Source organism: Amblyomma americanum, chromosome 7, assembly GCF_052857255.1.
Source record: "Amblyomma americanum isolate KBUSLIRL-KWMA chromosome 7, ASM5285725v1, whole genome shotgun sequence".
NCBI lineage: Eukaryota > Metazoa > Arthropoda > Arachnida > Ixodida > Ixodidae > Amblyomma > Amblyomma americanum.
In genome coordinates this window covers 135,954,087-135,963,410 of record NC_135503.1, presented here as the reverse complement: position 1 = coordinate 135,963,410, position 9,324 = coordinate 135,954,087, and positions in this window count along the sequence as shown.

Sequence of the window (9,324 nt, the reverse complement as noted above, 5' to 3'; positions counted from 1 at the left end):
TCAATATCCGATATCTCTAGTATTGCACATGCTAAATCGAAAATTTTTTCGCGAGGCTGGTAGGCGATGTAATACCGATCAGTATTCCATCTTTTGTTCCTTGGTGGGCCCCGCTACAGTACCCGTTGTAGGGAACGTTGTTGTTATTTCGTGCCGCGCTTCTATGATCGAGAGGTCGTCCTCCTTTCTTGACCATAATATCTCTGCTCCTGTCGCCGCGCACTTTCTGCAGAGACAATTTCTGGTGGTTCATGTGCGGCTTCGTCTTCATTTCCGGACTTGTCGGCATGATGGTGTTCCTGGTTGGCTTGTGTTCCTGGTTGGATGGTGTTCCTGGTTGGCAAAACGAAGCCTATTTACAACCTAAAGCAAAAGGGGCCAATAAGAAACGCACACGTCAACAAGAAAACAAACACTCAACAAGCGTACAACACTACACAATAAAAATTGGCAGTGACTTAGCTCCGCTATGCCAGGATATACGTAGCGGGAGGTACGTTTCCCTGGCTGAGCTTGTTTTTGGCACTCTATGTTTAGCAATGAGATTCATGCCCGCTTTTAATATCCGGGTCGCATATGCATTTTCGGAAACTCGACTGCTGTGATCAATCACACGACGGAGCTTCACATCCTCTTCGGTTGATTACCGTTGACTGACGCCTTCGATAGGCTCCATCTCGGCGGCTATGCGGCGTCTATTACGCTCGACAGTCTGCGTCTCTGTCTGGCAAGGCGTTCCTCTATTTGTTCGGGCGTCTCCGCTGCTCTCCACCTGACGCTCATTCTCTCTTTGTTGAGTAGCCAACTGACTGGGGACAACCTCAGGATCAGAATAGTTAATTTTCTATTGTCTATACCGCCGCTTAGCAGCGGCTCGACTCTCCTTCTGTGCATTCATATCAAGCGTTGAAATACAGCGCCGATTACATCTCCGCTTTTTATACGCAATGCTGCGCATGCGACGATGCGCGGTTCGGGTGACGAACGCGGAGTGAAGTGATACCAAACGGCGGCGGCAGAGAGCAGCGCGGTGCGACGTCATGCCAGATGGCGCCGCGAGCGCGCAAAGCACAGTAACCGTCTCACATATCTTGGTGGACACCTGAACCGCGCCGTAAAGGAAAGGATAAAAGAGAGAGAGAAACGACGAAGCGCGCGCCGCACCCACTACTCCTCCCCGGTTGCCATGGTAACGGCGCATGCGCACAACTTTCCTCCCGCATGTAAGATGTTCACATATCTCGGTGAACACCTGAACCGCGCCGTAAAAGAAAGGGTAAAGGAGGGAGAGAAACGACTAAGCGCGCGGTGCACCTACGCCTCCTCTCCGGTTGCCATGGTAACGGTGCATGCGCACAACTTTCCTCCCGCATATACCATGTTAAGGGCGCATGCGCACGACTGACGTCTGGCGGGTACCATGAAATGCTCGACTGGTAGCCTAGTGTAGCTCCCGCTACAAAAGCAAAGAGTTCACCGGGAACTCAGCCCCCCAGATGAAGCGGTGATGCCCTTGCAGACAGGGCGAACGCGGGTCGATGCAGTGCAATGCGTCGCTGGCGATGCGTCGAATGAAGCGGCGGAAAGGAGCCAGGTGGCATTAGGAGCGCAGAGGAACGCAGCGAGACGCCGGTGGTCTCCCGTCACGAGCCCGAAGTACTTGGCAGCAGCAGGAAAAACGTGGGCAGGTCCTGTCGACGGCGTCACGAAACGCCACAGGCTCAAAGCAGGCTACCCAAGGGTTCCTTTAGGACAGGCAGCACGGACCCTCAGTCCATCGGATGCCACATTAACACTTGCCAAGAGCGCAGGAGGCTTACGTCGGTGATCCAAGGGAGGTCATGGCAGCACAAACACCACCAGGCTACATTTGCACAGGTAACTTTTGCAAACAACGGATAGTAGCATTGTACATTGAGTATCACCCTCCGGTAATTTATAAACTGTAGTGTTTGTATCACGATAAGCAAACGGCGAACTCATGGCCACGTGCCGGTGTTTGGGCGCCGCCCCCTTGCCTGTCTGTCATCATCATCATCATTATCATCATCAGCCTTACTACACCCACTGCAGGGCAAAGGCCTCTCCCATGTCTCTCCAATTAACCCTATCCTTTGCCAGCTGCATCCACCCTTTGCCTGAAAACTTCTTAATCTCATCCGCCCACCTAACTTTCTGCCGCCCCCTGCTACGCTTACATTCTCTTGAAATCCACTCCGTTACCCTTAAGGACCAGCCGTTATCTTGCCTTCGCATTGCATGCCCTGCCCAAGCCCATTTCTTTCTCTTGATTTCGATTAGGATGTCATTAATCCGTGTTTGTTCCCTCACCCACTCTGCCCGCTTCCGATCTCTTAACGTTACACCTATCATTTTTCTTTCCATGGCTCGCTGCGTTGTGCTTAACTTAAGCTGAACTCTTTTCGTTAGCCTCCACATTTCTGCCCCGTAGGTGAGTACCGGTAAGATTATGCTGTTGTACACTTTCCTCTTTAGGGAAATTGGTAAACTGCCACTCATGATCTGCGAGAATTTGCCATATGCGCTCCACCCCATTCTTATCCTTCTAGTTATCTCCCTCTCATGATCCGGATCAGCTGTCGCTACCTGCCCTAAGTAGACGTATTCCGTCACTATTTCTAGGCTTTCGCTGCCAATTGTAAACTGTTGTTCCCTTGCTAGGCTCTTGAACATTACCTTGATTTTCTGCATGTTAATTTTTAGACCCATCGATCTGCTCTGCCTGTCTAACTCATTGATCATGATTTGCAGTTCACCTCCTGAGTGACTCAGCAAGGCAATGTCATCAGCAAATCGCAGATTATTTAGGTATTCTCCATTTATTCTTATTCCCAACTGTTCCCAATTCAGGCCTCGAAATACCTCCTGTAAACATGCGGTGAACAGCATTGGCGAGATCGTGTCTCCTTGCCTGACGCCCTTCCTTATTGGAATTTTATTGCTGACTTTATGGAGGACTATAGTAGCTGTGCAGTTGCTATATATGTCTTCCAGTATTTGGACATAAGGCTCTTCTACCCCCTTGATTACGCAATGCCTCTATGACTGCTGAGGTTTCCACTGAGTCGAATGCTTTCTCGTAATCAATGAAAGCTATATATAGAGGTTGGTTATATTCTGCGCATTTCTCTATCACCTGATTGATAGTGTGAATATGATCTATTGTGGAACATCCTTTACGAAAGCCTGTCTGATCATTTGGTTGATTAAAGTCTAACGTTGCCCTGACTCTATTAGCGATTACCTTAGTAAATACCTGTCTGTATCCCGATATAAGTGCATGGCGTGCTGGTTTAAACGGCAGTCGTCGACCAGTGGGACGAGCGGTCTGACGGCCGGCTGACATTAAACCTGAGTTCTTGTTACAGCACGGCTACACTGTCGTTCCCCACCCAAAACACGACAACTTTAGGCGGCGAGGATGGGATTCTGAAGCAGGCCGATAGCCGTTCCCACGGAGACCATTAAGGCGGACATTCAGCCAAGCGTACAAGAACTACGTAGTGACTCGGAAACATCCAGGTTGGTTACGATTGGGCAATTGGAATCTTTCCATGAATCTCAGTCGGATTGGGAATTGCACGAACAAAGGATTAATGCATTCCTGCGAGTGAATAAGATTCCAGACGAGACCAAAGTAGATGCCTTCCTGAGTATCGTGGGTCGGAGGACGTACAAATTATTGAAGAGTTTGACCGCCGCGAACACGCCGGCTAGTCAGACTTTGTTAGAACTGCAGAAAGCATTACAAGAGAACCTTTCGCCCAAGCCATCGGTTATAGCGGAAAGAGCAAAGTTCCACAGAAAAACGCAACAGCAAACATAGAGCATCGCACAGATCGTGGCAGGCCTTAACCAATCTGCAGAAACATGCAACTTTGGAGCGAACTTAGAAGAATCTCTAAGAGAGAGATTTGTATGTGGTTTTGCCAGCGCGGACATCCAGAAGAGATTTTTTAGTGAGGATGCATCTCTGACCTTCAAAAAGGCGGTTGAGATAGCCTTATCAGTAGAGACGGCTTCCAAGAACGTTACAGAGTGCCGACCTAGAAGTGCAACCCAAGAGGACTTTCAGAAGTTTTATGCAGAAGAGTCCCTTGCACCGGACGTTCTCTTGGATCGGGAACGTAACCATATATGTCGTATTCGTGTCTTATACCAGCTCTTAACTTGTCCAGAACTCTCTGAGAACTGCGAGCAGTCCTCGCTCGGGAGGTCCAAATATCAACTCAAATGGAGAAAAACCCAGACTCACCTGCGGCACCTCTTTGTATGCGAACAGAAGCGGATCGATATAATGATCAAATGTTTTGGGCTGCTCCTGACTGAGCTTCCGCAGCATTTGCTTGAGTGTCCCGTTAAATTTCTCCACCATCTTATTGCACATAGGATGGTAACAAGTCGTGCTGAGATGTTTCACCGCCAAGAGATCATTGAGCTCTCTCATTTTGGAAGTGAAACAGGAGTCCTGGCCACAAAGGATCTCTCTCGAAAAACCTATTCGTGAAAACATCTCCACCAAACCTTCTGCCACGGTCGCTGAATCTATCTTTGGCAGAGCCATGGCGTCGGGATACCACGTGGCAAAATCGAAGGCATGAGTCCCAACGGTGCCCTCCCTACTTTGCCTTTCGGGCACGTCCTTTCTCAAGTGTCGGACGTCCTGATATATCTCTTACTCTCCTTCGCGCTCCCGGCCAGTAGAAATCTTCCAGAACTGGATCTCTAGTCTCCTTAATGCCCTGATGCCCCGCTAACGGGCTATCGTGAGCAAGGCTTAACACCTATGATCTGCAAGACTTTTGAAGTACTACCTGTCGTGCTTTCTGCCGGAAGCGAGATGATTGAGGCGGTACAGTAAACCCTTTCAATACGAGTGCGAAGTGCCGTGCTTGCCATGGAACACCTTTCCTGCTTTCACCCAACACGCCTTCGATGACTCGTCGTCTCTTCGCTGTCTGTGCTTCTATCATTTCTTTGGTGAACCTCATGGGACCAACGCTTATAGCACTATTTTCCTTCCTTCGTCCAGATACTTCCTTTCCAGCAAACACCACTTTTTGGCCCTCGCCCTCTTAATTTTCACTTGCAACATTGTCATTGACTATGCCAGGACATAATTTAGCAACGCCCTTCGATGTCTTCCAATTAATATCTGGATTTGACGGCTCACGGGCCTCTGGTATATTTCCAATTATAACATCGTACAAAGGTGTCTCCATGCACTTTACCAGAGCCGTGCCAGTGAAATAAGGGGAAGAGATATAGACTTCTGCCTCGGAAACTTCCAGACTACTACCATCAACAAGGAACATCGTAGATCTCGAGCCGGTCAGAGCTAAGTCAGGAACTAGGGCTCTCCGCAACACCACTGTATTGCTCCCGGTGTCCCGTAAAACACGTACGGGTGGACCTCGGAGCTCTCCCTCTAGAACGGGCATGTGTTGTGCGTCTGCAGGCTTTTCCCGTACAAGTCCGACCACCACTTTATCCTCAGCTAGTTCAAGCGTATATGATGTGGACGCAGTTTCAGACGCAAAACTCTGTTTGGATAAACCAGGACGATTGCTTCTGGTTTTCGTGCTCCCTTGAGCAGGAGCTTACTTCATGCTCTGTTATCCGACAGCAAACGCAATAAAGCTACTTTGGCTTAGAGCGACAGTCGGCAGCCTTATGTCCCGGTCGGCTACAAACGAGGCACCTTCCTGACTGTCTGCTTGATGGTACATCATTCTCTTTCGGAATGCCCACCTCGAACGATTCTTGGAACAAAGAGAAGTTTCTTTACCGCTGGGCCTGGGGAGAGTTGTCTACAGCTTGAACCATTTTGTCCAGCGTCTTGAACTCTCTTTCTCGAAGAAAAACTGCTAGACGACTGTGACAGTTTCTCATGAACTATTCGGCCACCACCAAGTCACATAAATCATCGTACGTTGTTACCGTTCCCGACATCTCGACCCATCGATCAGAAAGACTGAGCAAGCATGCTGCCTATTGCTTGCCTGTTTCTTTATCTAGCGGCTTATTTTCCCGAATCCTTTCGCGATAACCTCCCGCTGTAAACCAAAAATATTGGAGCAAGGCTAATTTTGCCTCATGATAATCCATTGAATGCGTGGGAGCCTTCCGACCGAACACACGGAGAGCCTCCCCAGTCAAAGACATACTCAGTACTGTAGGCAATTTTTCCTTGGTCCAGCTGTGCCCTTCTGCGATACGCTCAAAACGTTTGAGGTATGCATCTGTCATCCCTGCGATCGTCGAAGGACGGGGTCAATTTTTGTGGGCTAACCACTGCTGAGGGCCCCGGTGCGGGTTCTCGAATACCCCCACCTGCTTCTGCGAGCCATAATTGGAGGTGCAATGTACGCTCTTCAGCTTCTGTTAGCGACTTTGTATGCTCGCTTTCAGCTTCTGCTAACAATTTTGCATGTTCGCGTTGGGCTTGTGCTTTGTGCTCCTCAGCCTCTGCTTGCGCCTTCGCGTGCTCGCGTTCGACAGCACGCGCTGCACGTTTTTCCTCTAGCTCGGCAGCCACCCACGTGCGCAGCTCGGCGTCTTTCAACCACATGCGTTCACTCAACTCGACCAAATACTTCAGTGTTCCCAGCGTTTCTTTTTATGGATCCCCAGGAAAGAAAAAAACGGCTCCGTCCTGTCGCGCGGATGCCATTTGTCGCGAATTGGTAGCGCGTCCCCGACTTTCCGAAGGGGCACGCTATCACATGCAGGTTCGAACAAGATAACAAAAGAACAAAGAGATCAAACAAAACAAAACAAAGCCGAATTTATAATTTAAAGGAAAAGGGGCCAATCAGATACGCACACGCCAACAAGAAAAAATGGCAGTGGCTTAGCTGGGATATGCCAGGATATACGTACCGAAAGCAAGTGTGAAACTTCCCGGTTGGCCTTGTTCACATATTCTACAACATATGAAACAGAGGCATAAACGTCCAGTATGACCTGTAGGTCCATGTTTTATTTCACAACTGAGGCTATCCAAGGATTGACGGGGTTGCGCCACTCTTACGCCTATACTCTAGGCTAACGGCACGTTGTTCTTTGGTTTCTTGAGCCCGCCGCCGAATTCTCTTGGTTGCATTTCGTCGTTCATCATGGGCCGTCTTCAGTGAAACAGGACTCAGGTCTCTCCTCCAGCTGCTCTCGCTGCTACTAGCGGTCGAGACACCGGACGTTAAACGTGTCTGCCTCGCGGCGGCATATTCACGGAGGCGTTTAGCCAGTCGTTCGGCGCGCTGTTCGTCTGTTTCCGGGACGATTCGTTTCCTTTTCATCTCGTTCCGCTGTCGATTCCAGGCCTCCTTCAGTTCATCAGAATTGTCGCCGTCCATACTGTCTCCCTGGTACGTTTCGCTGGCTGAGCTTGTTCTTGGCACTCTATGTTTAGCAATGAGATTCATGCCCGCTTTTAATGTCCGGGTCGCATATGCATTTTCGGAAACTCGACTGCTGTGATCAATCACACGACGGAGCTTCACATCCTCTTCGGTTGATTACCGTTGACTGACGCCTTCGATAGGCTCCATCTCGGCGGCTATGCGGCGTCTATTACGCTCGACAGTCTGCGTCTCTGTCTGGCAAGGCGTTCCTCTATTTGTTCGGGCGTCTCCGCTGTTCACCACCTGACGCTCATTCTCTCTTTGTTGAGTAGCCAACTGACTGGGGACAACCTCAGGATCAGAATAGGTAATTTTCTATTGTCTATACCGCCGCTTAGCAGCGGCTCAACTCTCCTTCTGTGCATTCATATCAAGCGTTGAAATACAGCGCCGATTACATCTCCGCTTTTTATACGCAATGCTGCGCATGCGACGATGCGCGGTTCGGGTGACGAACGCGGAGTGAAGTGATACCAAACGGCGGCGGCAGAGAGCAGCGCGGTGCGACGTCATGCCAGATGGCGCCGCGAGCGCGCAAAGCACAGTAACAGTCTCACATAACTTGGTGGACACCTGAACCGCGCCGTAAAGGAAAGGATAAAGGAGAGAGAGAAACGTCGAAGCGCGCGCCGCACCCACTACTCCTCTCCGGTTGCCATGGTAACGGCGCATGCGCACAACTTTCCTCCCGCATGTAAGATGTTCACATATATCGGTGAACACTTGAACCGCGCCGTAAAGGAATGGTTAAAGGAGGGAGAGAAACGACAAAGCGCGCGGCGCACCCACGCCTCCTCTCCGGTTGCCATGGTAACGGTGCATGCGCACAACTTTCCTCCCGCATATACCATGTTAAGGGCGCATGCGCACGACTGACGTCTGGCGGGTACTATGAAATGCTCGACTGGTAGCCTAGTGTAGCTCCCGCTACAAAAGCAAAGAGCTCAGCGGGAACTCAGCCCCCCAGATGAAGCGGTGATGCCTTGCAGACAGGGCGAACGCGGGTCGATGCAGTGCAATGCGTCGCTGGCGATGCGTCGAATGAAGCGGCGGAAAGGAGCCAGGTGGCATTAGGAGCGCAGAGGAACGCAGCGAGACGCCGGTGGTCTCCCGTCACGAGCCCGAAGTACTTGGCAGCAGCAGGAAAAACGTGGGCAGGTCCTGTCTACGGCGTCACGAAACGCCACAGGCTCAAAGCAGGCTACCCAAGGGTTCCTTTAAGGCAGGCAGCACGGACCCTCAGTCCATCGGATGCCACATTAACACTTGCCAAGAGCGCAGGAGGCTTACGTCGGTGATCCAAGGGAGGTCATGGCAGCACAAACACCACCAGGCTACATTTGCACAGGTAACTTTTGCAAACAACGGATAGTAGCATTGTACATTGAGTATCACCCTCCGGTAATTTATAAACTGTAGTGTTTGTATCACGATAAGCAAACGGCGAACTCATGGCCACGTGCCGGTGTTTAGGCGCCGCCCCCTTGCCTGTCTGTCATCATCATCATCATTATCATCATCAGCCTTACTACACCCACTGCAGGGCAAAGGCCTCTCCCATGTCTCTCCAATTAACCCTATCCTTTGCCAGCTGCATCCACCCTTTGCCTGAAAACTTCTTAATCTCATCCGCCCACCTACCTTTCTGCCGCCCCCTGCTACGCTTACTTTCTCTTGAAATCCACTCCGTTACCCTTAAGGACCAGCCGTTATCTTGCCTTCGCATTGCATGCCCTGCCCAAGCCCATTTCTTTCTCTTGATTTCGATTAGGATGTCATTAACCCGTGTTTGTTCCTCACCCACTCTGCCCGCTTCCGATCTCTTAACGTTACACCTATCATTTTTCTTTCCATGGCTCGCTGCGTTGTGCTTAACTTAAGCTGAACTCTTTTCGTTAGC